At 58.1% G+C, this 16,311-nt stretch overlaps 1 protein-coding gene across 2 annotated transcripts in view; it reads left to right on the forward strand.

The window, feature by feature from the left end:
* Positions 1-16,311, forward strand: part of SLCO3A1 (solute carrier organic anion transporter family member 3A1) — a 309,333-nt gene that overhangs the window by 199,803 nt on the left and 93,219 nt on the right. The window lies entirely within an intron of this gene.

The raw sequence follows: 16,311 nt of genomic DNA on the forward strand, positions 1-16,311 counted from the left end.
GGGCTCATTCAGAAGTGGCTTCTGCCGGCACGTCAGCCTCCCCAAGAGGCAGAGCAGGAGCGGGAAGACCACGCGGCTCTGATTCAGAAAGTCTCCGTCTCAGCGTCAGTGTTGTTGTTAGGAAATCGCTCAGCCCGGGAGTGTTGGCTGCCTGGTACCCGGCCCCCTTATGCGGAGGGTAGAGAAGTTTCAGAACAGGAAGGGGCCTTGAAGTGTCAACAGTCTCCTGCCGTTGGTGTTAAATGTTGGGGGTGTGATCACAGCATTGTGGTTTCGTCTTTCTCTTTTAAAGCGAGGTCCTGAAATAGCAAGGGACTTTGGGGTTTCTTTCGAGTAACGAGTAACGAAGTAGGGGAAGTCAGTGTGGGTGCCTGGGGGAAGTTGATGGTGCGTTGATGTCAGTCAGGGTTCGTGATGAGTCTCTGGGTCTTCATTATTCTTGTCTGTTCTCTTTACTTGTATATTTGAAAGTTTCCGTTCCTTAAAATTAGCTACCTTTTAGCAAAGAGTTCTGGAGATGGCTTGTACAAAGATCTGAAGATGCTTGACGCCACTGAACTGTGTACTTCAGAGTGGATACGATGTTTACATTTTATGTTATGTGTGTTCCGCCATGATTTATTTGCTCCTGGTTCTAGAGCAGGGGTCCCCAAACTACGGCCCGCGGGCCACATGCGGCCCCCTGAGGCCATTTATCCGGCCCCTGCCACACTTCTGGAAGAGGCACCTCTTTCATTGGTGGTCAGTGAGAGGAGCATAGTTCCCATTTAAATACTGGTCAGTTTGTTGATTTAAATTTACTTGTTCTTTATTTTAAATATTGTATTTGTTCCCGTTTTGTTTTTTTTACTTTAAAATAAGATATGTGCAGTGTGCATAGGGATTTATTCATAGTTTTTTTTATAGTCCGGCCCTCCAACGGTCTGAGGGACAGTGAACTGGCCCCCTGTGTAAAAAGTTTGGGGACCCCTGTTCTAGAGGGACAGACGTCGGCACTCAGGGTGTGGGCAAGGGTTGTACTCTCTCTGCGGGCTCCAGGGTCCCCCTTGCCTCTGTCAGCTTCTGGGGCTCCAGGCGTCCCTTAGTTTGGGACTGTGTCACCCTAGTCTGGCTTCACATGGCCTCTCCTCCCTCTGTCTCTCCTCTCTGTCTAGAATAAGGACACTTGGATTTATGGGCCCATCGGGATATTCGAGGATGATCACATCTTGAGATCCTTAACTTAATTACATCTGCAAAGATCCTTTTTTCCAAATAAGGTCACATTCACAAGTTCCAAATGTGGCCGTATCTTTTGGGGACCATTATTCAGCCACTGCAAACTTGACAACAGAAGCCCACAACGGCAGAATGGAGAAGGCGGGGCTCCTGGTTACAGCACCGTCTAGACCAGTGGTTCTCAACCGTTCTAATGCCGTGACCCTGCAATACAGTTCCTCATGTGGCGGTGACCCCAAACCAAAGAATAATTTTGGTGGCTACTTCATAACTGTAATTTTGCTACAGTTATGATTCAGAATGTAAATACCTGGTATGCATTATGTATTATTTTCTGATGGCTTTAGGCGACCCCGCCGGGGTCGTGACCCACAGGTTGAGAACCGCTGATCTAGACCTTGATGTCCACACATTCGGCCGCCTCCCACACCCCCTGCCCGGCAGCCCCAGGCGCCCGGGTTAAAACCAGAGCTTTCACGGAGAGATGGGCCCCAGCGTCAAGTCCGAGGGTCGCACATGGGCCCAGCACAGGCCAGACCACTGGACCTGCCCATTTCATCAGCCGGAAAGAGAGGCACTTGGGTGGGCAGCGCGTGGCCTCAGTGAGCTCGACCCTCTCCAGGTCACTCTTTTCCTTCCCTCGCCTCACGACACCCCTCCCCAGGGCAGCAGATGGCGGGGCGACGGGGACGCCTCTGACCGCCCAGCAGGGCTGCTCGGGCTCGCCGGCCGGACGAGGGTGCTCGCTCCGGGTCTGCCATCATCAGCAGCTTCTAGAATGGCAGGGGTTGGAGTTCTCCCTTTCTCTCCGGCAGAAGCCAGGGTGCTCCTGAAACTTCCTCAGTTCTAAGGGGAGCTGACAGTCCACACTGCGCAGACCCGAGAGCCCACACTCTGCCTCCGCCTGCTGTACGTCAGCCGTGGGCCGGGCGCGGCTCTGGGACCTCTGCAGCCCCCGGCGGAGGCCGGGGTTCCCCAGCCTCTGCGCTGCTGGCATTCGGGGCTGGTCATTCTTTGTCTCGGGGGCTGTCCTGTGCATCGGAGGCCGTCCTGTGCATCGTGGGCCGTCCTGTGCATCGGGGGCCGTCCTGTGCATCAGGGGCTGTCCTGTGCATCATAGGCTGTCCTGTGCATCGTAGGCTGTCCTGTGCATCGTGGGCTGTGCATCGGGGGCCGCCCTGTGCATCGGGGGCTGTCCTGTGCATCGTAGGCTGTCCTGTGCATCGTAGGCTGTCCTGTGCATCGTAGGCTGTCCTGTGCATCGGGGGCTGTCCTGTGCATCAGGGGCTGTCCTGTGCATCGGGGGCCGCCCTGTGCATCGTAGGCTGTCCTGTGCATCGTAGGCTGTCCTGTGCATCGTAGGCTGTCCTGTGCATTGTAGGCTGTCCTGTGCATCGTAGGCTGTCCTGTGCATCGTAGGCCGCCCTGTGCATCGGGGGCCGTCCTGTGCATCGTAGGCTGTCCTGTGCATCGGGGGCTGTCCTGTGCATCGGGGGCTGTCCTGTGCATCGTGGGCTGTCCTGTGCATCGTGGGCTGTGCATCGGGGGCTGTCCTGTGCATCGTGGGCTGTCCTGTGCATCGTAGGCTGTCCTGTGCATCGGGGGCTGTCCTGTGCATCGTGGGCTGTCCTGTGCATCGGGGGCTGTCCTGTGCATCGGGGGCTGTCCTGTGCATCGTGGGCTGTCCTGTGCATCGTGGCTGTCCTGTGCATCGGGGGCCGTCCTGTGCATCGTAGGCTGTCCTGTGCATCGTAGGCTGTCCTGTGCATCGGGGGCTGTCCTGTGCATCGGGGGCTGTCCTGTGCATCGGGGGCTGTCCTGTGCATCGTAGGCTGTCCTGTGCATCGGGGGCCGTCCTGTGCATCGGGGGCCGTCCTGTGCATCGTAGGCTGTCCTGTGCATCGTAGGCTCTCCTGTGCATCGGGGGCCGTCCTGTGCATCAGGGGCCGTCCTGTGCATCGGGGGCTGTCCTGTGCATCGGGGGCTGTCCTGTGCATCGGGGGCCGTCCTGTGCATCGTAGGCCGTCCTGTGCATCGTAGGCTGTCCTGTGCATCGTGGGCTGTGCATCGGGGGCTGTCCTGTGCATCGTGGGCTGTGCATCGGGGGCTGTCCTGTGCATCGTAGGCTGTGCATCAGGGGCTGTCCTGTGCATCGTAGGCTGTGCATCGGGGGCTGTCCTGTGCATCGTAGGCTGTCCTGTGCATCGTAGGCTGTCCTGTGCATTGTAGGCTGTTAGCAATGTCCCTGGCCTTGACCCACTAGATGTTACGGTGCCCCCAACCACGTTGTGACAACCAAACACGTCCCGGGTGGGGGGGGGGGACAGCATTGCCCCTGGTTAAGAACCGCGGCTCTAGGGAGTCTGTCCTCTCCTGAGCTAAAGCCTGTCAGGTGTGAGCACCAGGACAGTCGTCCTCCTTGTAAAAATAAAAAAATGATTAGAGGCTCAGATGGCTACATGCCCAGGGCTTCCGGTGTGAGGCCTGCCCTCCAGGCCCTGCAGTTAATTAACCCCACACTGAGTCACGCGGCCAGAACCAGACCGTGTGCGTCGCTGTCTCTGTTCCCTTGTGTCCCAGTGGAAACAGAAGCGATTTTCCGGAAAAGGAAGGCTCCTGGTGTTTGGACCAATCATCGGGATAGTTTCTCCAGCCCTTCTCTCTGGTGGGCCCTGACGACCTGCCCAGGGGGACACGGTGCTGACCCGAGCCCCGCCCACTATCCCTATGCCGGCCTGTCCTGTTTCCTTTTTTTTGTGTGTATTTTTTTGAAGTTAGAAGCAGGGAGGCAGTCAGATAGACTCCCACATCCGCCCAACCGGGATCCACCCGGCATGCCCACCAAGGGGCGATGCTCTGCCCATCTGGGGCATTGCTCCATTGCGGGCGGAGCCATTCTAGCTCCTGAGGAGGAGGCCATGGAGCCATCCTCAGCACCCAGGCCAACTTTGCTCCAATGGAGCCTTGGCCGCGGGGGGTGGGGAGGGGTGGAGAAGCAGATGGGCACCTCTCCTGTGTGCCCTGGCCGGGAATCGAACCCGGGACTTCCACACGCTGGGCTGACGCTCTACTGCTGACCCAACCGGCCAGGGCCAGTCCTGTTTCCTTTTTAAATGTGGATACTCCTCAGCAGCCCCTCTTCCCTGTTCTCCAATCTGTGAGTTGGAATCCCGTCTCTCAGATTGATCTAGAAAAGCTCAGTGTCTGCACAGACCATTGCCCAGAGAAGCCATCTTCCAGGACCGGGATGCAGGTTAAGCAGCAGCCAGGGGTGGCCAGGGTGTCACAGCTTTCAGTGGGCACCCCCCACGTCCTGCTTTCTGTGCCGAGTTTAGTCCCTTCAGGAAGGGACGTCACACCTGTGTCTTTGGAGCAGCTGAGAAGGCTGCCCCGTCCCGTGTGCCGGGAGTGGTGGGGATGCAGGAGAAGTTCTGCGAGGTTGCCCCAGGGAGAGTCCGGGGGTCTTACACCTGGGGGCCGTCTTAGCTGCCTGGTGACCACCCAGCAGGAAACTCGCTCCTTCAGTCCTGACACTTAGTCAGTTGTCCTCTCCTCTTGAACACCTCTGGTGACAAAGAGCTCACTACTCACTAAGAGGGCCAGTCTGCCTGTTCCCAGCATTCTTGGTCACCTGTCCCAAATCTGGTGGGAAGACACATGGGTTGAATTCTTATCCTTCCATGGCAGTGTTTAATTGTGTGTGTGTGTGTGTGTGTGTGTGTGTGTGTGTGATTCTTTTTCTATGTTTTAGTTATTCCATGGCATGATCTGTAGATCTCCCCATCTCTGGGTGCCTCTCCAGGAGGTACTCCCGGAGGCAGGGCCCTCTCTAGATGTCTGGACTGACCCCAGTGGAGCTGACCCTCTGAGGACAGGAGGCTGCCCCTTGTACTCAGAGATGGTGTTGGCATTAGGGACAACTGCTTCACTAGCAGGGACTCGAGCGGAGTCGTCTGGCCTTGCCCAGCGAGTTCACTGCGTCTCCCCAGCCCTCCTAGAGCCTGCTGTGGGCAAATGCTGGCCGTTTCGCCCTGGGCACTCGGGTCCAGGGGGTCAGCCTGTTTTATCCGTATTGATCCACCTACAGCATCTTGACCTTGCCTCTCGAGTGGGCATCATGTGCCTGTGCGCCATCGCCTGTGGGGAGAACAGGGCAGGAGTGACTCCCTCTTACTGGGCAAGGCTCCGTGCACCTGCTGTGCTGGCCAGAAGAGGGCCAGCCGGCTCCGGGTCCCGACACCAGCGCTGCATCCCTGTCTTCTGTACAGGTCAGGATCTGATGTGTGTCTGACTTTCCCTCGGTCTAATCAGCCTCCCGACCCCGTCAAAAAACAGTGGAGGTGATGGGTTGGCCCAGGCGCAGTGTTGCTAGTGAGCTCTGTGGACTTCCGACAGCGACGGCTTCCTCATTGCAGAACACTTCAACCCAGTGTCTAATAACCTCCAATAATCCTCGAGTGACGTCAGGCTTCAGAGTCACCAGACTGTCATGTCAGCAAGCAGCCGTGTCCCTTCAGTGACAAATCGGGGTGAAATTTGCATTTCATCCACACCTGGACGGTTTTCTCTGGATCTCCAAAACCCCTGGTATCCGTGTACAGACGGGTAAAATGTGGCTGTCAGGTGTCCCTGGCTGTCACCTCGGTGGTTTGCTGGTGTTGTCTCCGTTGGGACGCCAGCCCTGCCTCTAGATGGGAGAGATTTCTGCAGCTGTCGCCCCTGTTTGGAAGTGTGTTTCAGATGTCCTTGTTGTCAGTTCTCTCTGGGTGCAGGGCACAGTTTTGATGATGGGATTTCTGCTTGATCCCAGAATCCCAGCTTCAATTCCCGTCTTGTCCCCTCTGTGTGACAGCTGGGCTTCTGCTCATTTGATTATGCGGAGGGCCTTGTGGTCGGGGACCTGGGCCTGAGTCCACCGACTGACTGACGGGCCGTGCCCGGGGACCTGCCACTGGCCCCTCCCTGCCCCCGTGCCCGGGGACCTGCCACTGGCCCCTCCCTGCCCCCGTGCCCGGGGACCTGCCACTGGCCCCTCCCTGCCCCCGTGCCTGGGGACCTGCCACTGGCCCCTCCCTGCCCCCGTGCCCGGGGACCTGCCACTGGCCCCTCCCTGCCCCCGTGCCCGGGGACCTGCCACTGGCCCCTCCCTGCCCCCGTGCCCGGGGACCTGCCACTGGCCCCTCCCTGCCCCCGTGCCCGACGATGGTGCCGAGCTCCGGCTGGTTGGTGCTGACCTTGAACGCGGAGCCTGCTGCTGTGTGTGCCTCCGAGCCCGGCCAGCCCCCGCCCTGCAGGGCGCACCCTGGGGCCCCTGCCCCTCTCAGTGGCCCAGCGGGGCCACCCAGAACCACATCTGAGGTCATGCAGCCTGGCGCCGTGACTACGCCAGACCAAAGTTTTGGACTTTATGTTGTAAAGTAGGTCATCCCTGATGATTTCCAACAGGGTGAGGAGAATGATTGCACAGATTCGAGAAAGATTACTCAAGTGCGTACCATACCAGTTGGGGAGGTTGAGGCACGGTGAGTGGTTGGGGTAATCCATTTTGATCTAGAAGGCCCAGGCATTTTGGAAGTGGTCCTTTTCTTGCCAGATGCAGCCAGAAGACCTTCAGTAATGACAGCAGCCCTGCTGACAGTGAAGCCAACTCAGAACCCTCCCATCGTCAACCACAAACGTCCACATACACAGGGCAGATCAGCTCCTGGTATGAGGCGGTGTCTGGCGCCCTCTGGTGGCCGAGAAGAGGAAATGCCCGAGCATTCTCCCATGTCTACCGCTATTGGACCAGATGCTTGTTGAGTTGAGGATGGGTGGCTTGGAGGAGATGCAGAGTTGAGGGCCCACAGAGCCTGAGCTCCTGTCCAGTGTTGTGGCCATAGGCTGGTAGCTTAACCTCTGTGCCTTTTCTTCATTTGTAAACTGGAGGTGAAAAGACCCACACGTCACAGGATGGTTGTGGAGAGTCACTCTGTTGTCGCCGTTAGCGATGGCATCAGGGTGGCCAGACAGAGCAGCGGAGACAAAGTTAGGTCGCCTCGGCTGACCGTCTGAGGACTGTGGTGAATGAGAATGGGAATACCAAGAACTGAGAGGTGACCTGTGGGACCTCCACCTGCTGGGGCCGGACCTGACTTCTCACCTCTGACGCCAGGTCCTGCTGTGTTGTTGAGGCCGCTGAGGAAGTTCATTACGGTTCTGAAGTCCTTTGAAGGTGCAGGCTGTGCTGGTGAGATAGCCAGCCAGACGGGGCTTCTTCAACAAGTAACAGTCAGCGGAGGGTCAGGAGCACCTGGAAGGCCAGGGCCCAGGCAGTCCACCGGGCAGTGACCCACATCAGTGAAGGTGGCTGAGACACAGCGCCCCCTGGTGGAGGAAAGGGGGCCTGCATCTACTCCCTGGCAGGGCAAGAGCCACAGGGATCACCCACTCTCTGAATCCCTGGTGGCTTCCCTGCTCCTTTTCCCTCCGTCACCCCCACATCCTGCCTCTGGGTTTATCTTCCTGACGCAGCTGCAGCAGGACACACCTGTCCCCAGGAGCTGCTGGTGATTCCGTGCCTGTCAGCTACAGTCTGACCGCTGGGGTCTCCATGACAGCACCACAGACCTGTGCTCGGCTGGGGTCCCTCATCCCCCTGCCGGCCGCACGCCCAGGGCCCTTCCCACCTCTCCGCCTTCACCCCGGCCACCTCCTGGGCTGCCCCCGACCTTTTCTCCCTTGCTTTCCTAAACCCTTGGTCTTTGTGTCGTTGGACAAATGACATCACATTTTCTGTGCCTCCGTTTCCGGATGTGTAAAGTAGGAGTGTACCCACTGATGGGATTGTGGCGAGGATTAAATAAGACGGTGCCTGGGACTTGCCGGTCCCCAGCCCTCCGCTGGCTGTGTCGGGGCCACCAACGTCACCAGCACACCCCCATCATCGTCACCAGTCAGAGTCCTGATTCAAAACCCGCCCAGCTGTGACGGGTTCCCCTTGTCTGATTGGCTGTGGTTCTTCTCAAGCTCGTAGCCTGTGGGAAAACCGCTTGTCCTGTGTACGACGTTCAGCAAACACATCTCAGAACCTGGTTTTCCATCCTGCCAGTCCTGACCCCGCACGGCGGCTCGTCGATTCCTTCCTGACCTCTGGGAATCCGAGAAGCCTTCGTTCATGGTCACTGACTCACCTGACACATTCAGTGTCTCATGCCACTCGGGTGGCACTCTCTAGTTTTCTCGTTCATTGTCACATGGGGTCCTCACACCAGGCTCAGAACGTGTGTTGTTTGCTAGGGTTTCCATAACAAAGTGGCTGAAACAACAGACGTGTTTCTCACTGGGCTGGAGGCTGAAAGTCCAGGGTCAGGTGGTCAGCCCGTTGGTTTCTGCGGAGACCTCTGTCCTTGGCTCGTGGACAGCCAGCTTCTCTGTGTGTCCTCCCCTGCATGATCTCTGTGCACAAACCCACCTGCTGTCTCTTCTTCCTATAGGGACACCGGTCCTGTTGGTTTGGGGCCTGCCCTAAACGCCTTCTTTTAACTTAATCTCCTTTTTTTTTTTTTTTTTTTCATTTATTCTGAAGCTGGAAACAGGGAGAGACAGTCAGACAGACTCCCGCATGCGCCCGACCGGGATCCACCCGGCACGCCCACCAGGGGCGACGCTCTGCCCCCCAGGGGGCAATGCTCTGCCCATCCTGGGCGTCGCCATGTTGCGACCAGAGCCACTCTAGCGCCTGGGGCAGAGGCCAAGGAGCCATCCCCAGCGCCCGGGCCATCTTTGCTCCAATGGAGCCTTGGCTGTGGGAGGGGAAGAGAGAGACAGAGAGGAAAGCGCGGCGGAGGGGTGGAGAAGCAAATGGGTGCTTCTCCTGTGTGCCCTGGCCGGGAATCGAACCCGGGTCCTCCGCACGCTAGGCCGACGCTCTACCGCTGAACTTAATCTCCTTTTTAAAGGCGCGGTCTGCAAATGCTCACTCTGAGGTCCTGGGGCATCAGGGCTTTAGCAAATGGATTTGGGGTTGGGGGGGGTGACAGGATTCAGGCTGTAACAGGAGGTGAGCAGGGCAGGCCACCTCCTGTCTGACAGCTGGAGCTCCCCAGGCTAAGAGGTGTGGAAGTTCGTTTCTGTGTGCCGGCGGACTGTCAGTGGGACGATAGGAAAAGTCTCGGGTTAGATGCTGCGCAGAAGAGGGATGGGGAAGGAGAAGAGAGAATCTAGAGAGGCCCCCTGGAAGAGGCGGTGTTTCCAGCCGGCTTTGAGTGGAGCATAGAACTTGGATGTGCTGCTCGGGGCCTGGAGAAGAGGGAGGGACTGGGCTGAGGACCAGCATGAGGAAGGCCTGGACCCCAGACAGCGCCAGGGGCCACGCCAGGGGCGCCGGGCAGAGCTCTGTGGGGGAGCACACGGCCGTGCGGGCACACAGGGCCGCTTTGGCTGTCTGCCGAAGACAGGGTTGACGGCAGCTCCCGTGTCCCGTGACCTCAGCCTGGCTGTGCTCAGGGTCCGCCTGCCCCTCCACCGTTCAGGACTGATGTCAGGGAGCGTTCGTGTCCCTTTCCCCATGTGCCCAGATGCATTGTGGGTACCAGCTGGTTCCTTGGCCAGGGTCAGCAAGGGCAGGGAGCAGTGGTTCTCAGTCTGGCTGCACATAGAATGACCTGGCCGTGCCCACGCTGCCTATGCCCCTGACCGGCTCTATCAGATCTCGGGCGAGGCATAGGCATTCCTGTGTGTGTGAGGTTTCCCAGGTGACTGCAGTGGCAGGCAGCTTTGGGACCAGCCCTCTAGCAGGGCAGCCTGATACTGTGGACAGGGTTCCCAAATGCTGGCTGATGCCTCATGGCCTCAGCAACCCTAGAGTTTTGTTTCGTGTATAAACTTTGCAGTGGGGGGCCCTGGCCGGTTGGCTCAGTGGTAGAGCGTCGGCCTGGCGTGCGGGAGTCCTGGTTCGATTCCCAGCCAGGGCACACAGGAGAAGCGCCCATCTGCTTCTCCACCCCTCCCCCTCTCCTTCCTCTCTCTGTCTCTCTCTTCCCCTCCCGCAGCCAAGGCTCCATTGGAGCAAAGTTGGCCCGGGCACTGAGGATGGCTCTGTGGCCTCTGCCTCAGGCGCTAGAATGGCTCTGGTTGCAATAGAGCGATGCCCCAGATGGGCAGAGCATCGCCCCCTGGTGGGCATGCCGGGTGGATCCCGGTCGGGCGCATGCAAGAGTCTATCTGACTGCCTCCCCGTTTCCAACCTCAGAAAAATACAAAAAACAGACAAACAAAAAAAAAAACACAAAAAAAACTTTGCAGTGGGGATAACTGTTGTTACACACAGTGTGTGCTGGGTCTGGCGCCGACATGTGTTACGCGAACAGTCGCCTCCTCACCCTCTCTCCCTGCCCCTCCCTCCCCCCTTCCCGCCTCTCCCCCCACCCCCATCAGATGAGCAAGGGTAGTGACATAAGGCCAGCAGGCTCCCAGGCAGAGGGCACCAGATACCTGAATCTCCCATGTTTGCAGGCTTTCTGCTGTTTGTGGGTCATGTTTTATTCGAGCAGGTGCAATGCAGGGCACTCCTTCTTAGGGAGAAATGTCAGCCTGCCTGTTTGAAGGTAGAAGGATACATTTGTATCTACTGAGGGCACCGGAAACAAGTGGGAGTGAAGGAAGCAATGTGCTGACAGGGGTTTCACCTGTTAAGAAGTGGTGGGCAGGCCCTGACTGGTTGGCTCATTGGTAGAGCGTCTGCCTGGCATGCAGAAGTCCTGGGTTCGATTCCCGGCCAGGGCACACAGGAGAAGCTCCCATCTGCTTCTCCACTCCTCCCCCTCTCCTTCCTCTCTGTCTCTCTCTTCCCCTCCCGCAGCCGAGGCTCCATTGGAGCAAAGATGGCCCAGGCGCTGGGGATGGCTCCTTGGCCTCTGCCCCAGGTGCTGGAGTGGCTCTGGTCGCAATAGAGCGACGCCTCGGAGGGGCAGAGCATCGCCCCCTGGTGAGCAGAGCGTCGCCCCTGGTGGGCGTGCCAGGTGGATCCCGGTCGGGCGCACGCGGGAGTCTGTCTGACTGTCTCTCCCCGTTTCCAGCTTCAGAAAAATACAAAAAAAAAAAAAAAAAAGTGGTGGGCATGAGCTGGGACTCTGTCTTGTCCAGGCCGCTGCTGCCCTCTAGTGGGGAAGGGCCACCGCCTGCCTGGGCTTCCTCGGCACTAGCCCTGTTTGCAGGGACTGTCCAGGATGAACAGGACTCTGAGTCAAGCTAAACAAAAAGAGGCACATGCCCCTGGGGACACCAGCCATGCAGGTCTCCCTCCTGGGACTCATCACCCTGAGACACAGAAAGAATTCTAGAACGCAACTTTCTAGGCCTCAGAAGCTTTGCATGTGTTGCATCTAATTCTCAAGTGTTCTGCAAGGTCGATACTCTTATTCCCAGACTCAGAGTTTGGGACGAGGCATCCAGAAATCGAGGCGTATGACCAGGAGCCCAGCTGAGGTCTGGCTGATTCCAGAGGCTCCTGTGCTGGACTGTGATGGCCTTCTGTTCCTCCTCTAAGAACCTAGATGGTGCTGCGGGCCTGTGTTCAAGTGTACCTCCATTGTATACAAGCTGTGTGGCCTCGGTGAAGGGGACTGACCTCTCTAAGCTTCCGTGTCCTCATTTATAAAAAGAGTGTCATAGTGTGAACCTTACAAGTTGGTCATGAGGATTTTTGTTTGAGCCCAAGCGCATCAGGAAGAGGCAGGACTCGAGAGAAGCCACTGCCTCGGGACAGTAGGTTAGCAGTAGGTGGCCCTTTCTGAGCCCATTATTACAGTCAGAAGCAGAGGGTGCGCTGGACCACGTTCCTTCCAGAAGAGGCTGGAGCACTCGCCCCGGTGCTCCTGCCCGGAGAGATGCTACTGCCAAGATCCTTGTCTCGTTCTCTCGGAACCCTCCCTAGAAAACCACGTCATCTGTGGACTGATCCTTCATCACATCACATTGCAGCCTTGCCCTGCCCTGCCCTCTGCCCTGCCCTCTGCCCTCTGCCCTCTGCCCAGCCCTGCCCTCTGCCCTCTGCCCTCTGCCCTCCCCAGCCCTCTGCCCTGCCCAGCCCTGCCCTCTGCCCTCTGCCCAGCTCTCTGCCCTCTGCCCTCCCCAGCCCTCTGCCCTCTGCCCTCTGCCCTCTGCCCTCCCCAGCCCTCTGCCCTCTGCCCTCTGCCCTGCCCAGCCCTCTGCCCTCTGCCCTCTGCCCTCCCCAGCCCTCTGCCCTCTGCCCTCTGCCCTGCCCAGCCCTGCCCTCTGCCCTCTGCCCTGCCCTCTGCCCTCTGCCCTCTGCCCTCTGCCCTCTGCCCTCTGCCCTCTGCCCTCTGCCCTCCCCAGCCCTCTGCCCTCTGCCCTCTGCCCTCCCCAGCCCTCTGCCCTCTGCCCTCTGCCCTCTGCCCTGCCCTGACCAGTGTTGTCGCAGTCACTGCGAACAAGTCAGGGATGTCATATTAGATTGCTGTGGCCTCGGGTCCCCCAGCCAGAAAGGGCCCCGGGGCACCAGGCTAAGGATGGTAGAAAGTCTTTGCTCTCCTGTCTCCAGCTCTGCTTCGCCTGTGGCCCCCACCCCTCGCATGTGCTCCTGCCGGCAGACAGCAGGGGGCAGCACCGGGCCGCTGAAGAAAGTTCCCTCCTGGACCTGGGGTTCTTGGCCTTTGAACGCAGGAATCCTGGGTTGTCCTGTTGGACGACCCACTTCGCGTCTGTTTAGCCAGAAAGTTTTTTGGTTTGTTTTTTTTTGTTTTTGTTTTTTTTTTTTTGTTTGTTTAACAGGAGTAAACTGTCAGCCCGGTAGGGTGAGCAGGAAGGAGAGCCAGGAGGCCGTGCGGGAGGCCCTTTCTGGGGGTCACAGCCCACCTCGCCTGCTCTTGGGGGAGCAACTCGCCCCAAAGACCCTGGGCCTCGTCCTCTGTGGCTGGAACGGAGATGTTTCTGCAGAGAACAGGGGCTTCCTGAGGCACGAAGCCTCCCACGCCCCACCACTGCGTCGTCTCTGGGAAAATCCTCGACAGCCCGTGGCGGCTGGGAGTGTTCCTGACATCTGCCTGAGGAGCAGCCGCTCAGAAAATGCCCCCCAAAAAACATGTGTGTCCTATGTCCGTCACTGGTCTGTGGAATTAGGTCCTGCCGGGGTCTTGTGTGTTTGGCTTTGGGGGAGAACGCCATCCTGTTCAAACAGAAAGCCAAATCCGAGAGTTTGGAAACCTGTGGTCCGTCCTAGAGGAGGTGGCGTGGGGGGTGCTCCTGGCTGGATGGAGGCCACATCCGTGCACGGTGTCCACACGAAGGGCCTCTGCCTGGCCGGGTGGCCAGGGCGGATGGATGGCCCGGCTGGGCCCCGTGGGCTCCTGTGGGTGTCTGAGCTTGTGTGTGGGGGGGGGTGTTCTGAGCTTGTGTGTGGGGGGATGTTCTTCCTTCTTGGTGTCAACTTGCAGGAGGCCCAGGACTTGGGGGTCCCCAGCTGTCCCGTCCACATTTGCTTCCCTTGCTGCCCCCAAGGGGAATCGGGACGCGGGCAACAGAACAATCTTGACCTGACTTTTCAGTTCATGGGTTGGCTGTGTTCTTTTCCGGTGGCACTAAGAGTTGGGTCGTGTGACTAAGGATAAATTATAATTCTCATTGTTCGGTCCGTCGGGGATGGCTTCGTGATTATGGCATTGATTAAAGGACTTATTTAATTTGCAGGAAAGAAGACATGTATTCACAAGTCTGGGGTGGGCTGTCGGGAATACCGAAGGCGAGCCCAGCGTGGCCGGGGCAGCCTCACGAGAGGAGCACATCCCTCTGTCCTGTGTCCCTGCCTCTCGGGACAGGTGAGCAGTTCGTTCGCTGGCCGAGCCCCCTTTGGGCACCTGTGACTGACCAGCTCACCTCAGCCTGCAGCCGACGGGCAGACGCGGGAGGCTTCACGGTTTCACCCTAAAGCAGAAATCCCTTCCATTCCCGTGGGGGCTGCTCCTGCCGGGGCCCCCACTGTCCCCCGCCCCGGCCACCCGTCTTTTTTAGCATCGCTTCCTGCTTTGCTTTCCTGTTTCCAGAGAACGGGGCCGAGATTGGCTGGGCCCCTGTACCCCCACCCCACACTAAGGACAGCCCCCTAATTCCAGCCCACACCTGGGAGGCCCCCGTGTTCTAGACTTTCCCAGTCATACCCTCAATGTTCTCAGTTTTCTCTGCTTGGCTGTCGTGGTGTAAGCTGTGACACCCAGAGTCAGTGGTGTAAGCTGTGACACCCAGAGTCAGTGGTGTAAGCTGTGACACCCAGAGTCAGTGGTGTAAGCTGTGACACCCAGAGTCAGCGGGTGTTGCGGTCCTTCAGATTCCTGTGGACAGGAGTCAACATGAGGTCAGGCGTCTCTGCCCCTGTGGAAGCGACTGTTTACAGATGCTTGAAGTTGTGGAATGCGCCGTCACAGTGTAGGACGTTGTTGAGGGAGGATTCGGCTCCATCCTGTGATCTGTATCATTCTGTTTTCATTCTTTTCTTCGCCAAACAACATTCCTTACAAACCATCTTCAAGGAATTTATTTGGGGTTCTTGGTTCTTCTCTGTGAATGAGAAGACATTGCTTTATGAGAAACCAGTTGAGCCCTGGCCATTTTGCTCAGTGGTAGAGCATCGGCCTGGTGTGTGGAAGTCCCAGGTTCGATTCCCGGCCAGGGCACACAAGAGAAGCGATCATCTGCTTCTCCACCCCTCCCCCCCTCCTTCCTCTCTGTCTCTCTCTTCCCCTCCCGCAGCCGAGGCTCCATTGGAGCAAAGATGGCCCGGGCACTGAGGATGGCTCCATGGCCTCTGCCTCAGGCACTGGAATGGCTCTGGTCGCAACAGAGCGACGCCCCAGATGGGCAGAGTATCGCCCCCTGCTGGGCATGTCTGGTGGATCACAGGTGCATGCGGGAGTCTGTCTGCCTGCCTCCTGCTTCTCACTTCAGAAAATTACAAAAAAAAAAAAAAGTTGAGTTCCCGCCTCTAGTGAAAGTTATGTTTTGGGTTGTTGTTGTTGTTGTTTTAAGTGAGAGGAGGGGAGATAGACTCCTGCATGTGCCCAGACCCGGATCCACCTGGCAACCCTCCTCTGGGGCCAACGTTTGAATCAATAAAGCTATCCTCAGCACCTGGGACCTACGCTGAACCAATCAAGCCGTTGGCTGCAGGAGGGGGAGAGAGAGAAAAAGGGGGAGGCGAGGAGGAGAGAAGCAGGTGGGCGCTTCTCCTGTGCACCTTGCCTGGGACTGAAGCTGGGACCTCCGCACGCTGGGCTAACACTGTATCTACTGAGCCAGCGGCCTGGCCCTCAGCTGTGGTTTTTGACCCTCTCCGTGCCAGCGAGCTCCAGAAAGGCTGGGTTTGGACAGTTTGGTTCAGTGCTGAATCCCCACCCCTGGGAAGACTGCCTAGCCCCTGGAAAGAGCTCAGTGACACTGATTGGATGGATGAATATTAGAGTGTTTTCGTGATGACGTCACTGGGGGAACGCAGGCCGGTTAGTCTAGCCCCCTGTGCACAGACCGGAACTCCCTCCCCCGATCTCAGACCCCCTCCTACCTGGTTCCTCATGGCCCCTGTGGACCTATCGGCACCCGCCCTTCATGCCGGCTGCTTGGGGCACGTTCACACGTGTCTGAATTGTCCCCACGGACAGCCAGCGTCCTGATGGAAGGACCACTTCTTTTTTCTTTCTTTCTTTCTTTTTTTAATTGACTGAGAGGCAGGGAGGCAAAGAGACAGATTCCCGCGTGTGCCCTGACCAGGATCCACCCAGCAAGCTCTGCCCATCTGAGGGGCTCTTGCTCTGTTGGAACTGGAGCCATTTTTTAGCATCTGAGGCAGAGGCCACGGAGCCATCCTCAGTGCTCAGGGCCAAATTGCTCAAACCATTCAAGCCATGGCTGCAGGAGGGGAGGGAAGGGGGGAGAGAGAGAGAGAGAGTGAGAGAGAGGCAAGAGGGGGAAGGGTAGAGAAGCAGATGGGTGCTTCTCCTATGCGCCCTGACCAAGAATCGAACCCGAGACTTCCACACGCTGGGCCAATGCTCTGCCGCTTAGCTGACCAGCCAGGACCGGAAGGGCCACTCTTGTCTCTCGTTT

This window comes from Saccopteryx leptura, chromosome 13, assembly GCF_036850995.1.
Source record: "Saccopteryx leptura isolate mSacLep1 chromosome 13, mSacLep1_pri_phased_curated, whole genome shotgun sequence".
Taxonomy (NCBI): domain Eukaryota; kingdom Metazoa; phylum Chordata; class Mammalia; order Chiroptera; family Emballonuridae; genus Saccopteryx; species Saccopteryx leptura.